The 21166-nt window shown below is 43.0% G+C and overlaps 1 protein-coding gene across 9 annotated transcripts in view; it reads right to left on the bottom strand.

The window, feature by feature from the left end:
• The window catches only part of foxj3 (forkhead box J3), a 142151-nt gene extending 122511 nt beyond the window's left edge, over positions 1–19640 (bottom strand). For 6 of the 9 annotated variants that reach the window (XM_068017414.1, XM_068017415.1, XM_068017417.1 and 3 more), the window contains exon 1: positions 19428–19639. The gene's annotated coding sequence lies outside the window, so the exon portion shown is untranslated. Of the gene's footprint in view, positions 1–19427 lie in introns of all 9 variants that reach the window. The other 3 variants (XM_068017421.1, XM_068017422.1, XM_068017416.1) reach the window with 2 other exon arrangements.
• Positions 19641–21166: the final 1526 nt, after the last annotated feature.

Genomic DNA, 21166 nt, shown 5'->3' with positions numbered 1-21166 from the left:
ACTGAAAAGAGTGAGCATTGGGGGAGGCGGGGTGGCAGGAAAGAGTTGTGGCTTCAAGCATATAATCCTCTGGCAATACTTTTTAAAGCCACAACTATCCCTAATCTCTTCCTCTGGAGTGATTTCGGTAAAAAGTCTCTGATTCTTAGTTCCTCTGTTAGTGAGACAATTGCACTGGTGACTATGGTTCTCAACTCCCTCCCGTCTGGAAAGCGGCCGGGGGGGGTGGGGTGAAGAGGGGGCACGGGTAGCTCTTTAGCGACTGATGCAAGACTATTCAAAGGTTGCTCATGATTAGATTGAAGAGGGAATTCTGCACAAAATGTCCATGGGGTAGCAGGAACTGGGAACAGTTAAAACAAAAACAAGCATTGAAACAAAGGGCATCCTAAAGGTGCTACTACAATATTTCTGTTTACAAATATTAAATGTGTTTGGATTTTACAGCACCAAGATATTTTGGCACAAGAATGGCAACACCACAACACTAAGATAAGCACAGCATGCACACACTCTTTCATTATAACTAATAGATCCCACGAATACAGGATTTATGCTTTTGGAATAGACTCAATGAGAGCATTTGCAGTTTGCACTAAAGCCTGGCTACCCAACCCAAACCCAACTACATGTGTCGGATTCAGGTGGGGTCAGGTCTATATTCTGGGTCCAGCATTCGGGCTCGGGTTGGGCTGTACTGGCTCAGTGTTTTATAAATAAATGCATCGTTACATTTTAGCAAGTGTTTTTTCCACTTCTCAGTGTGTGCAAATTGCTCCTATAATTACTTCGGATTACCGTGGATACCATTCATTGCAATATTCATGTTGGGTCAGGCTGTGGTCGGGTCGGGCCCGGGTGGGGTTTTAATTTTATACCCGAGCAGGCCTTTAGTTCTCATAGAAAGAGACAGGAAATCAAGGAAATGTAACCATTCAAAAATATTAAAGCACAAACCAATAATTCCATGTTATAACAGAATTTGATTTGTTGAGTCACTTAAAGTTTGGGCCTATGCTAGATAGTTTCTCCAGTTTGTCACTGGTCACTTCCACAAGCATACCCTTCTTCTATGTTCTGGAGAGTACATTCCCCAGTATCTAGTTGAATGCTAGCAATGACCTTTGTTACGTGCGCAGGGCACGGAGACCTGGCACACATGCCTTCCTATCTTTTTTTTAAGCAGGTAAACTGATGGGCACTATTGTGAGATGAAGCAAATCGTGAACCAATGCACTGGTTTATTTTGTGATATAAAAGAACATAGTCTTCACAGCAAAATGTGTCTATTCTCTACTATTCTTTAAGGCACATTTTAACAGCAAAATAATAGATTATGGCCCTTATGACATAAGCCTAACCCATTTTACAAGTTGATATCATTGAGTTGACTGGCAATAACACAGAAAACAAGACCTTCATGCCTTATTGCTTCAGACACAAATTTCCTGCAGACGATCTTCACCTAGCAAGAGAGGAAAATGTGTCCTCTGCTCAGTCCACTAGTTTTTTGTGTTCAGAACTGGCTCATTGAGCTACTAAGTAAGCAAAGCTATCACCTGGTATATGGAACCTTTTCCCTTTGTCTGGGTTCAACAGCAACTACAATGCCTGCTTATCTTGGCCTCCTGAAATACTCACTGAATGAAATCAACCAACTAATGTAGATGCAAATCTCCCTTGAATATATGAATAAGCACCTCTCCCCACAACTACCCACCCCACCCCCAAAGTCTCAAACTGGTACATTATATCAATTCTACACAATTCTGTTTACTACTGCAACATCCTGGATAAGTAGTGCACCTCTGGGAATTAATCATTACAACATAAAATAAATTAACTACAAAATTCCTTCCAGGGCAATAAAGTAAAAATCTCAAAACGTTGAAGTCACCATAAATCAATGTGCTTAATGAGGTCGGCAAAGCATTGAGCATTAAAAATCCTAAGTTTGACCATAATAATGGAATGTGACTTATTCAGTCACCTTAAAACAGTGGCCCTGAACAGAGATTAAAAGTAGTTATCCACTTCCCCGATTCACTTGGCAATTGTACAGCCCAGTGCGGTACTGCACAATGCTGATCAAAAAGCTGCCAGGTTTGAACCCGTTCTGGGGTGTTAGATGATCTCAGCTTGGTCAACCATTGGGGCACTGTGGTTAACCTGAAAAGCCTGTGGGAGCCTTGGCTCAGTAGGTAGCACTTTTGCCTCCAAGTCAAGAATGTTATGGGTTCAAGACCCACTCCAGAGACTTGAGCACAAAATCTAGGCTGACACAAGTGGAATTCTGAGGGAGTGTTGCACTGTCATAGGTGCCGCCTTTTGGATACAATGTTACTGAAGACTTGTGCTCCAGAATGAGACACGCTGCTAGCCAAGCTGTTCCAGTACAGCTACAACACGGACATCTACCAGTCAATCTGAAGTGTTTCCTAGGCATGTACTATACAAAAAGCAGGACAAATCCAATTCGGCCAATTACCACTCCCTCAGTCTACTTCCTGACATTCGTAGGGAAAATGCTAGAATCTATTATAAAATAATGATAGGATTGGACAGAGTTAACATCGATTTATGAAAGGGAAATCATGTCTGACAAAGTTTTTTTTGAGGATGTAATTAGCAGAATAGATAGGGGAGGGGAAAATCAGTGGATGTGGTGTATTTGGATTTTCAGAAGGCTTTTGATAAGGTCCCACACAGGGAGGTTACTAAGCAAAATTAGAGCACATGGGATTGGGGGTAATAGACTGGCATGTATTGAGAATTGATTAACAGACAGATTTTTAAAAAAGGGTAGGAATAAACGGGTCATTCTCAGGTTGGCAGGCTGCGACTATTGGGGTACCACAAGGTTCAGTGTTTGGGCCCCAGCTATTCACAATCTCCATCAATGACTTGGATGTGGGGGCCAAATGTAATATTTCCAAGTTTGATACAAAACTAGGTGGGAACACAAGTTGTGAGGAGGATGCAAAGAGGCTTCAAAGGGATTTAGACAGGCTAAGTGAGTGGGCTAAAACATGGCAGGTGAAATATAATGTGGAAAAATGGGACGTTATCCAGTTTGGTCAGAAAAACAGAAATGCAGAGTATTTCTTAAATGGTGAGAGATTGGAAAGAGTTGATGTCCAAATGGACCTGGGTGTCCTTGTTCTTAAGTCACTGAAAGCTAACATGCAGTTGCAGCAAGCAATTAGGAAGGCAAATGGTATGTTGGCCTTTATTGCAAGAGGATTTGAGTACATGAGTAAAGAAGTCCTGTTGCAATTGTATACAGTCTTGGTGAGACTGCACCTGGAGTACTGTGTACAGTTTTGGTCTCCTTACCTGAGCAAAGATATACTTGCCACAGGCAGTGGCGCAGTGTTAATGTCACTGGACTAAGAAACCAAAGCCCCAGGCTAATTCTATCGCATTTGTTCAGAAGAAGGGTCTCTGACCTGAAACATTAACTTGCTTCTCTCTGCACAGATGCTGCCAGACCTGCTGAGTATTTCCAGCATCTCTTGTTTTTATTTCAGATTTCCAGCATCTGCAGTATTTTGCTTTTATTTTATTACAATGCTCTGGGGACAGGAGTTCGAATCCCACCACAGCCATGGCAGATGGTGGAATTTGAATTCAATTAATAAATCTGGAAATTTTTTAAAAAGCTCATCTAGTGGTGACCATCAAACCATTATTGTTGTAAAATATCTGGTTCACTAATGCACGTAGGGAAGGAAATCTGCTGTCCTACATGTGGATCCAGACCCACAGCAATGTGGTTGACTCTTAAATGCCCTCGGAAATGGCCCAGCAAGCCACTCAGTTGTATCAAATCACTACAAAGCCTAAGAAAATGAATAAATGACAAAGACAAACCCAGTCCTGTAGACCCTGCAAAGTCCTCCTTATTAACGTTTGGGGGGGGCTTGTGTCAAAATTGGGAGAACTATCCCACAGACTAGTCAAGCAACAGCCTGACAGTCATACTCACGGAGTCATACCTTACAGACAAGATCCCTGACACCACCATCACCATCCCTGCTTATGTCCTGTCCCACCAGCAGGACGACCCACCAGAGGTGGTGGCACAGTGGTATCGACAGGAGGGAGTTACCCTGGGAGTCCTCAACATTGACTTCAGACCCCATGGAGTCTCATAGCATCAGGTCAAACATGGGCAAGGAAACCTCTTGCTGATTACCACCTACCTGCCCCCTCCCCCACAATGAATCAGTGCTTCTCCATGTTGAAGACCAACTGCAAGCAGCACTGAGGGTAGCAAAGGCACAGAATGTACTCTGGGTGGGGGTCTTCAACGTCCATTACCAAGAGTCGCCGAGTCCTACAGGACATAACTGCTGGACTGGGTCTGCGGAAGGTGGTGAGGAAACCAACAAGAGGGAAAAACATACTTGATCGCGTCCTCATCAATCTACCTGTCGCAGATGCATCTGTCCATGACAGCATTGGTAGGAGTGACCACTGCACAGTCCTTGTGGAGACAAAGTCCTGTCTTCACATTGAGGATACCCACCATCATGTTGTGTGGCACTACCAACGTGCTAAATGCGTTAGATTTCGAACAGATCTAGCAATGCAAAATTGGGTGCTGTGGGCCATCAGCAGCAGAACTGTATTCAACCATAATCTGTAACCTCACGGTCTGGCATATCCCCCACTCTACCATTACCATCAAGACCGGGCACCAACCCGGGTTCAATGAAGTGTGAAGAGGGGCATATCAGGAGTAGCACCGGCATTCCTCAAAATGAGGTGTCAGCCTGGTAAAGCTACTACACAGGACAACTTGCATGCCAAACAGCAGAAGCAGCATAGGCAGCATACGATAGGGCTAAGCGATCCCACAACCAACGGATCAGATCGAAGCTCTGCAGTCCTATCACATCTAATCGTAAACGGTGGTGGACAATTAGACAACTGACAGGAGGAGGAGGCTCCACAAATATCCCCATCCTCAACAAAGAGGGGAGCCCAGCACATCAGTGCAAAAGACAAGGCTGAAGCATTTGCATCCATCTTCAGCCAGAAGTACCAAGTGGATGATCCATCTCAGCCTCCTCCTGAGGTTCCCAGCATCATAGATCCCAGTCCGATTCATTCCACGTGATATCAATAAACGGCTGAAGGCACTGGGTACTGCAAAGGCTTTGGGCCTGACAACATTCCGGCAATAGTACTGAAGACTTGTGCTCCAGAACTAGCCATGCCCCTAGCCAAGCTGTTCCAGTACAGCTACAACACTGGCATCTACCCACCAATGTAGAAAATTGCCCAGGTATGTCCTGTGCACAAATCGCAGGACAAATCCAAACCAGCCAATTACCGCCCTATCTGTCTACGCTTGATCATCAGCAAAGTAATAGAAGGGGTCATCGACAGTGCTATCAAGCGGTACTTGCACAGCAATAACTTGCTCCCCGACGCTCAATTTGGGTTCTGCCAGGGCCACTCAGCACCAGACCTCATCACAACCTTGGTCCAAGCATGGACAAAAGAGCTGAACTCAATTAGTGAAATGAGAGTGACTGCCCTTGACATCAAGGCAGCATTTGACCAAGTATGGCATCAAGGAGCTCAACAAAACTGGAATCAATGGGAATCAGGGGGAAAACTCTCCACTGGTTGCAATCAGACCTAGCACAAAGAAAGAAGGTTGCGGCTGTTGGAGGTCAATCATCTCAGTCCCAGGACATCACTGCAGGAGCTCCTCAGGTTAGTGTCCTAGGACCAATCATCTTCAGCTGCTTCATCAATGATCTTTCCTCCATCATAGGGTCAGAAATGGGGATGCTGGCTGATGATTGCACAATGTTCAGCACTATTCACGACTCCTCAGATACTGAAGCAGCCCGTGTCCATTTGCAGAAAGACCTGGACAACATCCAGACTTGAGCTGATAAGCGGCAAGTAACATTCACACTACACAAGTGTCAGGCAATGACCATCTGAAACAAGAGAGAATCTAACCATTGTCCCCCAACATTCAATGGCATTACCATCACTGAATCCCCCACGATCAATATCCTGGGGGTTACCATTGACCAGAAACTGAACTGAACCAGCCACATAAATGCTGTGGCTACAAGAGCAAGTCAGAGGCTGGGAATTCTGCAGTGAGTAACTCACCTCCGGTCTCCCCAAAGCCTGTCCACCATCTACAAGGCACAAGTCAGGATGTGATGGAATACTCTCCAATTGCCTGGATGGGTGCAGCTCCAACACTCAAGAAGTTAGACAACGTCCAGAACAAAGCAGCCCACTTGATTGGCACCCCATCCACCACCCTCATCATTCACTCCCTCGACCATCGATGCAGTGGCAGCAGTGTGTACCATATACAAGATGCACTGCAGCAACTCACCAAGGCTCCTTCGACAGCACCTGCCAAACCCGCAACCTCTACCTCCTAGAAGGACAAGGGGCAGTAGACATAAGGGACCACCACCACCAAGTTCCCCTCCAAGCTGCACATCATCCTGACTTGGAAACACATGGCAGCTCCTTCAATGTCGCTGGGTCAAAATCCTGGAACCTCCTTCTTAGCATCACTGTGGGTATACCTACACCACATGGACTGCAGCAGCTCAAGAAGACAGCTCATCACCACCTTCTCAAAAGAAATTAGGGATGTTAACAAATGCTAGCCTTGCCAGCAATGCTCACATCTCGATTGCTCTCTAAGATGGGTGTAAAAGATCCCATGGCACTATTTCAAAGAAGAGCAGAAGAGTTATCCCCAGTGTCCTGGACAAATTTATCCCTCAACCAACATCACTGTAACAGATTATCTGGTCACTATCACACTGCTCTCTGTGGGAGCTTGCTATGCGCAAACTGGCTGCTACAGTTCCTACATTAATACAGTGACTACACCTCAAAAGTATTTCATTGGCTCTAAAGCTCTTTGGATGTCCTGAGGTCATGAAAGGCACTATATAAATGAAAGTTTTGCTTTTTTCAGCAGCCCTGGGTTAAGGAGGGAAATTTCTAAAATGCTCAGATGAAGACAGTATCAAGTTTGGCCTTGATCCTTGAGGATAACTTGCCAACACTCATCACCTCAACTCATATATGAAGAGTGGCTACTGGGGAGAGACACTGGAAATCTGTCACCATATGGAACTGTGCACCATTATGAATCAGCACCTTCAGAAGAGATGGGGTGAAAATAAAAAAAAGTTTCAAGTTTTAAAATTTGCACAAGCAATCACAGAGCAAACACCACAGCTCTAAGCTCCACATTTACTAGGATATGTATGCTTTTAAAAGCAGATATGCCATAGCCTTATATAGAACTGATGGTAATTTAGTGTGATGCAATTTGCACAAATGTAGCTCCCTCATGTGTAATATAGATAAAACCACCATGTAATTGTTAATCTGCCTCCTTTTACTTCAGTAAAGGCAACCTGGTCACAATTTATTGAATTATACAAGTTAAACTGTGGAACGGTTGCAGCCTTTAAACTCAACCTGGACAGTCATAATTTACAATAGAGTACAGCAACTTTGGAATTAATTTTCTGCCACAACAGCCTTTACATAGAATCTTCCAGTGCACAGAGAAAAAAAATTCATTATAAAAATCAGTTGCACACGCATCAGAAGTACCTTCTAAAAATGAAGCAACTCCCAGGGATATGGATAACAGTCATGTTGTATTATGTATTTAAGTACAAGAGTACCTACAAGCTTTGAAATTCTACAATGTGAACTACTTAAATGCAAACATACAATTCTAATAATTATTATCTGATTGTACACCTCCAATGCCAAGTTAAAGGACTGAGATACAGGGCACTATAATCAAGTTCAATTATACCACTATGTCTGCCTTGAATATTTTATTTTATATCTCCCTCTTGGAATCCCATATTTACATTCAGCCAGCAGCAGGGTTAGGCCACGTGCACTAGAACCTTGTGTTTTTTCTCCCCCCTAAAGATGCTGACTCTTGCTGCAATGCAATTCCACACACACCCATAGCCCTCCCCACCACCACCCCCGCCCCACCCCATAATTACCAAATGGTCTCTTCTTCAATTGACAGCGCAGACAATGAGCCAAAAAGGCTATTCAACCGCAGTGGGCATCGATGCCTATATGCCTCTCCTTAGTGTGTCCACACATGCAGGTTTTAGCAGAGGGTCACTGCATTGTACATGAGAGGGGAACCTTCTCTAAATGAGATGGGCTGAGAACAACTGAACTCAAACTGCTGTCGCAGCCAAGAACCTTTGGTGGCTCCACTACCATTCAGACAGAAATGCGCTGAGGATCAGTATTTATTCTGTTGGGATCCTCCCATTCCACAATCACATGTATATAAACATGACAAAAATGACTCTTTACTATCCAGCGCCTACTAAGTGCCCCATAATCACTGCAGTGATTTCCGTTACAACTTTCAGGGCTCACAACCAAATTATTCAGGTCATAATTGATAATGCCATTCATTACCAATGTTGAAGGCACAAGGTCTTGCCTATTCATGCCTGCAAATCTCACCATTTGGAGCTAATCTCTGCCACGAAGTATCACTGTTGGTTAGCATGATGGTTCAAAAGTCAGTCGCTCATCTTTCTTGGACTGGTGACTTACATGGAGATTGTGGGGGAAAGGAGAAGGAAGAGTGGAATAAAAAAAAATTATAAGAAATTTCCAGGCTCCCACAATACTCAACCAGCTAAGGCAGTGAGTAGTTGAGCAGTACAAATTAGCAATGTTGAAGTTCCAAACCTAGTCAATGCTGAGTTGATCGGCATCAAGTGTCACTGGAGATGCCACAGTTGACTCTGGTGCCCCCGGAGCAAGAGGGGGAAATTAGGTAGGGTTCTTGCGCCAAATATCTAATAATACCACAAGCTCCACCCTCACTTCTTTGAAGTGGATGAATGTCAGGTGAGGATGGATGGCCTCCCAAAGGTTGATCAACACACATCATCCTTACATGCCTGGACTCATAGATGAAGACGGTCACGAGTTAGCTACCGAAGAGTGATCAGCACCCTTAGAACCACGGTCTTGCAAAGATCTATATCTTCAAGGAAGGAGAGAAAATGAAATTGGAAGAAATAAAGAACTGACAAATCAATAGTAACCAATTGTTTTAATTAATTACCATCACTAAAACCACCTACTTCCATATCGAACATTGCCTGACTCCGCCCCTGCCTCAGCACATCTGCTGAAATTTTCATCCATGCCTTCGTTACCTCTAGACATGACTATTCCAATGCTCCCCTGGCCAATAACCCATCTTCCACCATCCATAAATTCAATCTCATCCAAAACTCTGCTGCTTATACCCTAACCCGCACCAAGTTCCCTCCACCCATCACCCACGTGCTTGCTGACCTACGTTGGCTCTCAGTTAAGCAACGCCTTGATTTTAAAACTCTCATCCTTGTTTTCAAATCCCTCCACAGCCATGTCCCTCCCTATCTCTGTAACCTCCTGAAACCCTACAACGTTCCTATCGCCAGTTCTGGCCTCCTATGCATTTCCAATTTTAATCGCTCCACCAATGGTGGCCATGCCTTCAACTGCCAAGGCCCTAAGCTCTGGAAGGCCCTCACTAAATCTCTTTTTATCTCTCTTAAGATGCTCCTTAAAACCTACCTCTTTGATAAAGCTTTTGGTCATTTGTCCTTATATACCCTTATGTGGCTCTGTGTCAAATATTTTTTAATAATGCTCCTGCGAAGCACCTTCAGACATTTTACGACCTTAAAGAGGCTATACAAATGCAATTGTTGACAAGTAGTTATTTGTCAATCTGAATACCACACTGCTAAACTGATACCAGCATAATCAGACTAGTGGCATTATAGTTGCTGACACACAAATACATTTCAATGCACAAGTTCTTCACAAAATGCATCTGAACAGAAGTTACAAGAATATGTTTTACTTCATGCCAGTACCATGTGCAAGATACTGGTCTTGATGTCTAATAAGGAGTCTGATTTTAAATTGAGTCCACAACTGTTGTGATTTTGGTTTTCTGCTGTGAAGATCTGGCCTCAGACACAAAAAACCTTTTTGTCTCAATCTCAGTACCACACAAGCTGAATGGATAACTCTGTCGGGACTGCTGTGTACGTGTCGCACTTACCCAATACCACTGTATACAACAACAAAAAAGACTGTTGGAAACACAAAGCTATCTGACTTTGGGTGGGGACTCCACTGATCGATTAATATTTTGTAGCCAGTTGTTGACAGATCTCTTGCATATTTTCTGGTTTCAATTCAGTTTTCAGTACTTGCAGTTTTTCTTATTTACTGCATGGAATTAATAAGTCCAATTATAAATAATCAATATTAATTTTCAAACAGGTTAATAAAATGCAGAAATAAAAACAAGAAATGCTGGAACCACTCAGCAGGTCTGGCAGCATCTGTGGAATGAGAAGCAGAGTTAACGTTTCGAGATATCTCTTGCCCCACCCCCACCTCACTTGCTTATAACCTGTGACTTTTCTCATATTTGTCAGTTCCGAAGAAGGGTCACTGACCCGAAACGTTAACTCTGCTTCTCATTCCACAGATGCTGCCAGACCTGCTGAGTGGTTCCAGCATTTCTTGTTTTTATTTCAGATTTCCAGCATCTGCTGTATTTTGCTTTTATTTTAATAAAATGCAGCTTGTGTCTTGATCATTTGTTGAAATACAAAAAAAAAAAATGGGCATATATTAACATTTTAGTACAAGAATTGCTTTCAGACATAGGATGTTAGCTCTGAAACATTTGGCAATGGCAGATGTGGTGAAGTGTTAGGATATCACCCCAGTAAAAACACTCAAAGGCCATCTGTACAGAGAAGCTACCTCATCGTTTGAAATGATAATTCAGACTTGAATAGTCAGCAAAATTCTACATCCTTTTATTTAAATTCTTCACCAAAGGTATCATTGTTAATTATGTACCAATTGTTTAATTATATGCAGGTGGAGGCTGTTAATTGGGGTCTTTCTTGAGCACAAAAACAAGAGACGCTTACTGAAACTGGTGATAGTTTTCACTAAGGAGCTACATGTATGCAATCCTTTTACTCTGTACGATAAATCTAACACTGTGTAAAGATTGGCTCCAGCATCATCCTTCAACAAGCTTTCTAGAATTAATTACAGGCAGCTTTTACTGTACATTGCTAATTTTGCTTATGTAGCAGTCACTGCATGTGCTGATATATTTGTGCTATATGAAAACTATATAAATGCAAGTCTTTTAATACTCCAAGCCAGAGAAAAAGGCAACTGATCAATACTTCAAATTCTAATACATACAATAAATGAATATTTTGATATCATGCTAGTCAATGCACCAAAATATCACCCAACTTACTCCATTGTATATAATGCTATTGAACACATTAAAACCTGATCTAATCACTCTCATTCACTGTCATATATGTCAATACACCAAACCCAATCCAATTCGCTTTCAACATTATTAGAGCAGTTCCAGGGCTCAACAGCAGGTCTCCGTGAGAATGAAAATCAGTAACAACATTCTTGAAGATGCTGTAACATTTAAGAAATGTCTACATCTGGAAATGTATATTTAAAATGCAGAATGAGACAAGAGGAATTATATTACATTTTGAAGTATTCCCTCCTCCCATGTGCTATATTTCTTTTAAACGTTATATAAAAATTGGTTTTGATATATTTCTCAATTTATAATAGAATTTCACTTCAATGGAAGACACAGGTACCCAACAGTGATCCAGATATGCAAGGATATGGTTTGTTGATCAACTCCATGTAGTTCCACATAAAGCGATATTCAATGTGCACTGCAATGGTACATGCTGTGGGTGAGGTATTAAATGCTTGGCACTAGTTTCTGCAGAATATTCCCCTTCTTTAAGCTGAATTGCAGAAAGACGTGAGTGTTCTCTGGGGCAAAGACTTAGAAAAAGTAACATTTCCTAAAATATGCAGTTTGTAGAAATTCTTGGTAAACAAGTCAAATATTCCCAGTTTTGACGAAGGATCATCGACCTGAAAGGTTAACGTTTTCTCTCTCCACAGATGCTGCCAGACCTGCTGAGTGCTTCCAGCATTTTCAGTTTTTATTGCATTCCCTACCGGATTAAGCAGCATCACTGGGGCTCCTCTGATGGCTCAGTTTGTAAAGGAACACGTTCTTACAGTCCAGAAAAATCCTAAGTCTAATTTTGGCCCATGCTGAGTTAATTGGGTCAGCTGGTGCAGCAGTAAAGGCATTAAAATTACCTGAGCAGAAGGAAGGAAAATTGAGGTTCAGGTTCTTGGTGAGTGAATAACCAGTCACTGCTGCTAGTAATTGGGTACATGAATGTTGGGTGAATACAGCCCTCATGGTTAAATGCCCTGCACACATTCATTGTCTAGGTGCATACATGAAAACTAGCCACTTGGCAGGATACTGCAGGGCTACCAGCACCTGTGCAATTGCACAGAGGGGCCAATGTGCCAAATCCAGACAGTTTTGTTACTCCACTCTTACTCACTCGCCTTATATTGAGTTTATAAAGTCCTGGTCTGAGTGCTTCATTGCTGTCACCTCAACATATTGTGCAATTCAAGCCCCTAGCTTTTCTCCCACTTGCATCTCCAATATTATACTGAGACTGCGGAATAACAGTCTACTATAGCGTGGAACTCAGCATAACATGGGTTTGTCTTGGACCCCAAAATTTTCATTTAAATAGAACCTGCCCAGTGAGGTATTAAACCACATAATCAGGAAGGCTTCCAGCTTATTAACTGAGCCCTGTTGAGGCATTTCAGTTGACTTCAGCATCCCTGTGTTAGGGAAGAGGCAAACCTGCTGGTGCTGCTACTGGCTGTCCAGTAACTCCTGCTGGATAGTGGAGACATGCGTAAGCCTGAGCGCTAAAAACCAGAGAAAGACACAGCTGTGAGTGGGCCCAGTGCACACACATCTTCCTAACCTGGGAGAAAATGCTGATTAATCTAGCAGACAAAAGCATGCACATTACATTATCTTTTATACCAAGCCAGGTGTGTTTTCCAACAAATACAGTGGGGCCCCATTATAATGCGGTCTCAAGATATGGACCCCGTGGACGGTGTTATTATGGGATAATGGTATATTTTCATTTTTGGTGAAATCTTAAACTGCAACTTTAGTTATTGCTTCCTGGGCTTACAACAGCAAGCCACACATTTCAGGTGCCTTAGCTTGAGGAGAGATCATAGTATTAATCACTCCAAGCCAAAACAATTTGAAGACTGCAATATTCTGATGCAGAAAAAGCAGGTTGGAATGGGTTTGTATGATTTCTCTAATGCTTTGCATCATCTTGGGGCTCAAATTGTGTCACTGTCTGCTGAGCTGCCACACAACTTTTACCAACTGATATTCGTCAAACTGAGACCATTGCCCAATGCCGTCACAAATCACACAATTGTGGAAAGCATTAAGCTACTCAAGCACACTGCAGAACTGTGAAAAATAAAAATCAACATTTTCATTTGAGGGTACATTTTTGCTGGATTGCCAGGATGTACACAATCAGATTCTATCCCAATTCAACCCAGGTTGGTCCTGATTCCCAATTGCATTTTAAATTTTCAATCTAAGGCCATCAGATAAAGCTGCTTCTCTTTGAATAACAGATGCATCTGTGAGTGCGCAAAAACCTCATCCTTCAATTTAAAGGCATTATAGACATAGTCAGCCACTTCTGAAATCTTCCAGTTAGGAATTCATTGTTTTTGTCAGCTTAGTACCTGGCACACTGAAATCCATCACCAAGTTGAAACGCCTGAAAAATTTACATAAGCAGCTTTTTTTGATCTGATGTGCTGCGTGCACTGTCTGTACACCCAATGAATTACATAAATCCAGAGAATTTAGGTGCAGCTCATCAGCCAAAGCTTATCAGAGCTCGCATGTGCTCGCAGGTAGTGCTGAAATTTAACCAGGATTACCTGGACCAGAGTGGGAAGAATCCCAGGCCCCAATGATACACCCATCTCTCCAGAACCCATGATTGAGACAGTCCAGCTGGTCAATCACCAATACCCTAGATTACTGTGGACAAGTCAGAGCCTCAAATCCTGTCATTGCCTGCATGATAGTTTGATGTTACTGCTTTTAAGAATAGAAATGTAATTAAACACAAGTGAAAGATAGTGCTTTTTTCCCAGCTCCAGGATAGTATTATGTAGGTGTAAATGAAAAAACACATTACAATCTAACTCACACCCACTAAAAAGTAAAAGGGGCTCCCTTTAACCTCTTCACTTGGCTTGTACAGCCTAATCCCATCAATTTAAATCCTGGCTGTACGCCCAAATTTTAGCTGCTATACATTCATTTCAGCATCTACTGAACTCAAACAGATGAAGAGCAAATCACCCCAAATGCAACAATTCTCATGACAAAAGTGCTACAAAACACAAGAGATATGAATATAAAAATACCCCCGAGGCCACATACAGGTATGGCAGGGGAGGGGTGGTGCCCACCAAGCAACACCCTTAGCAACAAAATGACACCATTTCATGTGCATTTTTAATTGAAACGAGCATCTGGAACCCGTAATTTGATTAAATTACTTGCTGAGCATTCTGTTGGCACAGCTCAGTTGGTATGACAGTGCACAGCTGAGCCACACAGGCCAGAATGTGCCAGGTTTAATGCACCAGTTTGTTTTGAGGTAGCTTACCTCAGCTTGGGCAAAGACAAGCATTCTACAATTGGTCCTGCTGACTCCAGATTAGAGAGGAGGGGAAAATATTTAGGCATAGCCCCCAATCTTGTCCACTATTCAGGCACCTTTACTGAAAAATGTGCCTGTGGATGTTATCATAGGACAAATCAGGCTGAGCTGATGGATCAATAGTCCCCCACCCTTCCCCCTTACTGTCTATACTCACCTGAAGAGAGAGAAAAATGACTACAAAAACTGTAGATCTGCAACATAAAACAGGACTGCTCTTCATCAACCTTAAAATTGAGAACGCTGGGCAGGAGGTATCCCAATTATTGTAAGAAATGTAAATACATTAATTAGGTTTGAGTACACATGTACAACAACTTGCATTTATATAGCAACTCTGATAGTGCCTTTAGGCATTTTACTACATTAAAGAAGCATTAACAAAATTTGACACCAAGCCACATAAAAAGATACTAGGACGGGAAAAGAAACTTGGTCAAAAAAGGATGTTTAAAGAGTGTCTAAAGGAGGAGAGAGAGGAAGATAGGCAGAAAGGTTACTAGAGAGTTTAGGGCCTAGGCAGCTGAAGGCGTGGCCACCAATGAAAATTGGAGAGATGGTGGCATAGTGCTAATGTCACTAAAGTAATCTAGAAGCTCAGGCTAATGCCCTGGGAATACAGGTTCAAAGCCCACCATGGCAATTGGTGGAATTTAAATTAAATTCATTAATAAAAATATGGAATTGAAAGCTAGTCTCAGCAATGGTGCTATGACACCATCAACAATTGTCATAAAAACCCATCTAGTTCACTAATGTCCTTGAGGGAAGGAAATCTGCCATCCTTACTGGGTCTGGCTTACATGTGACTCCAGACCCACAGCAATGTGGGTTGACTCTTGACTACCCTCTGAAATGGCCTGGCAAGTCCCTGAGCTGTCAAGGGAAATTAGGGACGGTCAACAAATGCTGGCCTTGCCAGCGACACTCACATTCCATGAAAGAATTTTTAAAAAAACAAGAAGCCAGATTTGGAGGAGTGCAGAGATCTGGGAAGGGTGTACGACTGGAGGATGTTCCAGACATAGGGCGGGGGAAGACCATGGACGGATTTGAAATCAAGGATGAGAATCTTTAAATTGATAAGTTGCTGGACCCGAGCCAAGGTCGGTCAGTGAGCACAGGGGTACAGCTCATGATGCATGACTTCATGACCAAATAATTCTAATGAACCTAGCACTGAGAACTTGCTTCACTGAAGAAACCTTATTGAATGTCACATAATTTTGGTATTTTAAAAATGCAACAAAAAAACATAGCAAGCAACCAACCCTGCTCCAGAGTAACAGGCCCTCAAACTGCTCAAATGCCATTTTCTTGCAATTTCAGTTTCAACTTCCACATGTGCTGAAGCAACCTGCAACACCTGCAATGATTTCAAATGGCATAGTCTTCACATAACACTGATCAACATCTTGCATTTTTATGGTTTCTTCAACATCATAAAATGACCCACAGCTCTTCACAGAGAAAGAACAAAGTTGAAAAAATAAGTTCTCATCACTTAGAAACTCAAAATAAATCCAAGGAAGAAGGCAAAAGGGCAATAGTTTAATTAATTCCAGACTTTGAAGCACTCTTCAAACTGAAGGCAGGCCTGGTACCAACAACTCATTCATAAGACCACAGAACCACCAGACAACACTGACACCCAACGTGGGAAGGAAAAAACCTGAAGTTTCCATTATACAATGCACCAAGGAGTGTTGAGTGACGAATGCATTCACTGACCAACTGGCTCAAAAGGTGGTGTTAAACAAGCTATCTCAGACCATATGGCAAAATCAGCACAAAACAATTGTGGAATACTTCTTCAAAGGAGGTTGAGTCTTGACATTTTGGAACAAATATCAGTCAGATAGGTCTGGCTGTCTTCTCTGTTGGGTCAGCGGGAGGGAGATCAGAGAGCCTGACACTCAGTCACAAAGCAGCCACAAGGAACAGTAAGTAGGAAAGGATCATAAATTTAAGATGCAAGTTTCAGAAAAAGAAGCTTGTCTGCTTTATTTTAGAGTTCTTAAAAATAAAGTATTTTTTCTTTGGTGAAAATGTTTTATGACCTTATATGTACACCTGAAATAATACTTAAGTTACAAATGTGTGTGTCCACCGCAAGATTCTGTTCCTCAGTTCATCAAATTCATCACCACCAGAAACCGAACTGGACCAGCCACATAAATACTGTGGCTACAAGAGCAGGTCAGAGGCTAGGAATCCTGTGGTGAGTAACTCACCTCCTGTCTCCCCAATGCCTGTCCACCATCTACAAGACACAAGTCAGGAGTGTGATGGAATACTCTCCAATTGCCTGGATGGGTGCAGATCCAATAACACCCAAGAAGCTTGACACCATCCAGGACAAAGCAGCCTGCTTGATTGGCACCTCATCCACGACATTTAACAGTCACTCCCTTCACCACTGATGCACAGTGGCAGCAGTCTGTACCATCTGCAAGATGTACTGCAGCAACTCACCAAGGCTTCTTCGACAGTATCTTAGAAACCCGCCATCTCTACCAACTAGAAGGACAAGGGCAGCAGATGCATGGGACCACCATCATCTGCAAGTTCCCCTCCAAGCCACACACCATTCTGACTTGGAACTATATCATCATTCCTTCATTGTCGCTGGTTCAAAATCCTGCAACTCCCTTCCTAACAGCATTATGGGTGTACCTACACCCCAAGGACTGCAGCAGTTCAAGAACGCAGCTCACCACCACCTTCTCAAGGGAAATTAGAGATGGGCAATAAATGCTGGCCTAGCCAGCAACATCCACATCCCACGAACGAATAAAAAAATCCCAAGCAAAATACCAGCGCAAGGAACTTTACATTTAAACCATCCAAGGTACTACGCAATCTTTAAGAGAAATCATTGAAGAATTGAGAGTATAATTAAAATGCTCCTTTAAGGCTCTCCAAATGGCCCACTGGATAAAGGCAACAGCCAAGGCAGTTGAAACTTAAAGACTGCATGTTCGATTTTCAGGCTATTAGCTAAATTAGTTAACCCAAGGTAGAGAGGAATTACTGTACTGTGATGGCCTCAATAAAAACAAATTAGGTAGGGTTCCCGCTCTTGATAAATATCTAGTGACCTCTGCTGGAAAGTGCACATGAGTAAGCATCAACTAATGCCAGGAGTGGCCTCAATCAAATAATCTAATTACAGACATACTTGAATAATCGCCATAAAAACCATATCTCAGTAGCAACATAGACTTTTAGGAGCTATCTGGGGGTGGGAGAGAATGAGCAAAAATAAATAAAAGGTCTTCAAGCACATTAAAACAGAATTCCAAAATCCATTTCTCTTTGAATTCTGTCTATTCTAAATGAAAGCTTGCAGGCCACTGGTTCGAAGGCCTGTCTCAGTGTCACTCAGACAGCTGCCACCAAGTCTGAAAACAGAACAGGCTGACTCAATCTGTTTGCTGCTTCAAAGTCAGCAGTCAGCAAAATATCAGGGAATAACCCAAAAAATTACTCCTTGGTATTATTCATACCATGATATGCAAATGAAACAGTTATTCTGCCCCTTCGCTGAAGTAACTCAATTCTCCTGAAGTAGACAAGATACACTACAATTAAGAATTGCAGTGATAGTGTTTGCAATTACGTTTACAGAATTTCACACATACTCCTTGATGTAAAAAAATCACAACATATACACGTTGCCCAACTGTTGTTTAGGTGGTATTGGAGATGAAGACAACAGCTTTCTCCCATTTGAAAGAGCAGTAAGCTGCCATTCTATAGCCATTGGACAATTCAGGTTTAAGAGATACTGTGCAAAGGAGATGTTGCTCATTATAGTTCACATCAGAAACTGACCAGGTTTAGTTAGTGCATCGGTACAAATATAAGAGGCAAAAAATTGCCTGTAATACAAACAATTTCATAATATACAATACTCTAGTTCATCTGAAATTGATCTCACTGATGCCATCACAGCTGACAAAACCTGTACTTCACCCCACAGCTCAAAACCTACTCTTCAGACATCCCAAGTTGGAAGGGGCTTTGTACTGCTGGGTGTTTCACAGTCTAAAAGGACACGGTGTAAATTTCACACACCCATCATTATAGCACCACTAAAATCTAAATGTCTATTTTGAATTATCCCTGAGCAGAGATTTAAAAATATATCAAACTGCGCACATACATGCAATATTTATAAACAAAATGGGTTAAAAAAAAACACAGCATTTTATACTGAAATTCCACCATTTCAAGCCCCAAAATTAAGCAGAGTAAACAAGATGTCTCAGGTATTCCCCCTTCCTCTCTACAGCACAGATAAAATGGTCAATATTAATCATTAGACACTAATCCTGGCCCGCCGCTCCAGTGGCGCTCCCTTCTCCCCCCCCCCCCGGCCTATCCCGGCTTTCTCCCATTGCAGACCCCGTCAGGCCTGCCAGACCCGCTTCACGCCAGGCCCCGGGATACCGCCTCCATTCCAGGCCTAGTAGGCGGTCTGCTCCCCTAACCTGGGCCTCAGGGTCTATTTTGGGCCTGGGTATCAATGGTTGGTTATGGCCATGGCTGAGGTGTGCTGGCTTGGTTTCGCTTCCCCCCTCTGCACCCCACGGTGGGCCCCCTCGGAGAGGCTCGAGTTGGGCGCCACTCCCCGGGGTTCTGCCCCCCTGTCAGACTCACCCTCTGCTACCGCTCTCGCTTGGCCGCCGGCCGTTGCCCTGGCAGAGGCCCCCCTGCCCGCCCCCGCTGTGGTAGTGGGGTGTCGGGCCGCTGGCAATGCCGCTCCCGCTCCCAGACCCGTTTCCAGTCCCCGTTCGACTCAACGCCAGGCTCGGCCTACACCCGGAACTATTTCCAGCGCCGGGACTTGCCACCCCGTATAGCGCTCCGCCCGCCCGGCCGCAGCACCAGGCACGCAGTGACACCTCCGCAGCCCGGAAAGAAGAGCGGGTGAACCCTGCTGTCACTCAGCAATTCCTCCAACGCATGGTTCACGTCCCACTTGCGGTACAAACTGGTAAGGGAGGGCAAAAGTTTTTGCGTTCTTAGTTGGGAGGCGAAATGAGGTTATTGCATATGATACTTCTTGTTAATACTGGATGTAGAAGAAAAAAATAGGAAGATTGTTCCCTTCAAATGTCATTTCTACTGTTTTAGTCGCAATAGAAAATCAGTAATTAATGTGGTTTAAAAACTAGTCCCATGGCAAACTCATGGACAAAACTATTTAATCTACTCTCAATTTTTAAATATTTCCTCTATTCTTTTGCTCACCTTTATGTCTACATAACAAAGTGATTAAACTTAAAAAAGTCTCAGTGACTGTGAAGTGTTTAGGACATATTCAGAATGTGAAAGGCACTGTATCTCACATATATAATTGTGTCTATTATATATTACTGGATCTGTGATATTGTTCACAGTGAGTTGGTGGCTGCACTGTTGCAAGGGTGTTGTTGAGGTGTTACAATGGGATTTGGTGACATGCCATTAAAGGGATACGGAAAGAGATTTTTCTTATTCACGGGATGTGGGTGCCACTGGCAATGCCAGCATTTATGGCGCATCCCTAATTGTCTTTGGGAAGGTGGCGAGCCATCTTCTTCAACTGCTGCAGTCTGTGTGGCATAAATATTCCCACAATGCTGTTAAGTAGGAAGTTCCAGGATTCTGATCCGGTGACGATGAAAGAACAGCGATATAGTTCCAAGACAGGATGGTATGTGATTTGGAGGGGAGCTTGCAGATGGTGGTGTTCCCATAGGCCTGCTGCCCTTATTCTTCTAGATTTCCTACATTACAGCAGTGACTACACTACAAAAGTACTTCATTGGCTGTGAAGCGCTTTGAGATATCCGGTGGTTATGAAAAGCACTTCATAAATGCAATTCTTTTCTTTAGGTGGTAGAGGTTGCAGGTTTGGAAGATGTTGTCGAAGAAGAGTTGGTGCAGTGCATCTTGTAAATGGTGCCGACTGCTGACAAGGAGCAACAGTGGTGGAGGAAATGAATGTTTAAGGTGGAGGATGGAGTGCCAATCAAGCAAGCTTCTTGAGTATTGTTGGAGCTGCACTCATCCGGGCAAGTGGATAATATTCCATCACACTCCTGACTTGTGCCTTATAAATGGTGGAAAGGCTTTGGAGATTCAAGCGGTGAGCCACTCACTGCAGAAAACCAGCCTCTTGCCTGCTGTTGTAGCCACTGTATTTATTTGGCTAGTATAGAGAAGTTTTTGGTCAATGGTGGGGGATTCAGCAATGGTCATGCCATTGAATGTCAAGGGGAGGTGGTTAGACTCTTGTTGGAGATGGTCATTACCTGGCATTTGTATGGTGCAAATGTTACTTAATTTCTCAGAGATTTGCTCAGGGGGAGCAAAGTATTTTTTGATTGATTGCTGGAAAAAAATAAGCTAAT

Source organism: Heterodontus francisci, chromosome 37 (genome assembly GCF_036365525.1).
Source record: "Heterodontus francisci isolate sHetFra1 chromosome 37, sHetFra1.hap1, whole genome shotgun sequence".
Classification (NCBI taxonomy): domain Eukaryota; kingdom Metazoa; phylum Chordata; class Chondrichthyes; order Heterodontiformes; family Heterodontidae; genus Heterodontus; species Heterodontus francisci.
Note: the sequence above shows the minus strand (reverse complement) of the source record. Positions and strands in the feature narration are given on the sequence as shown.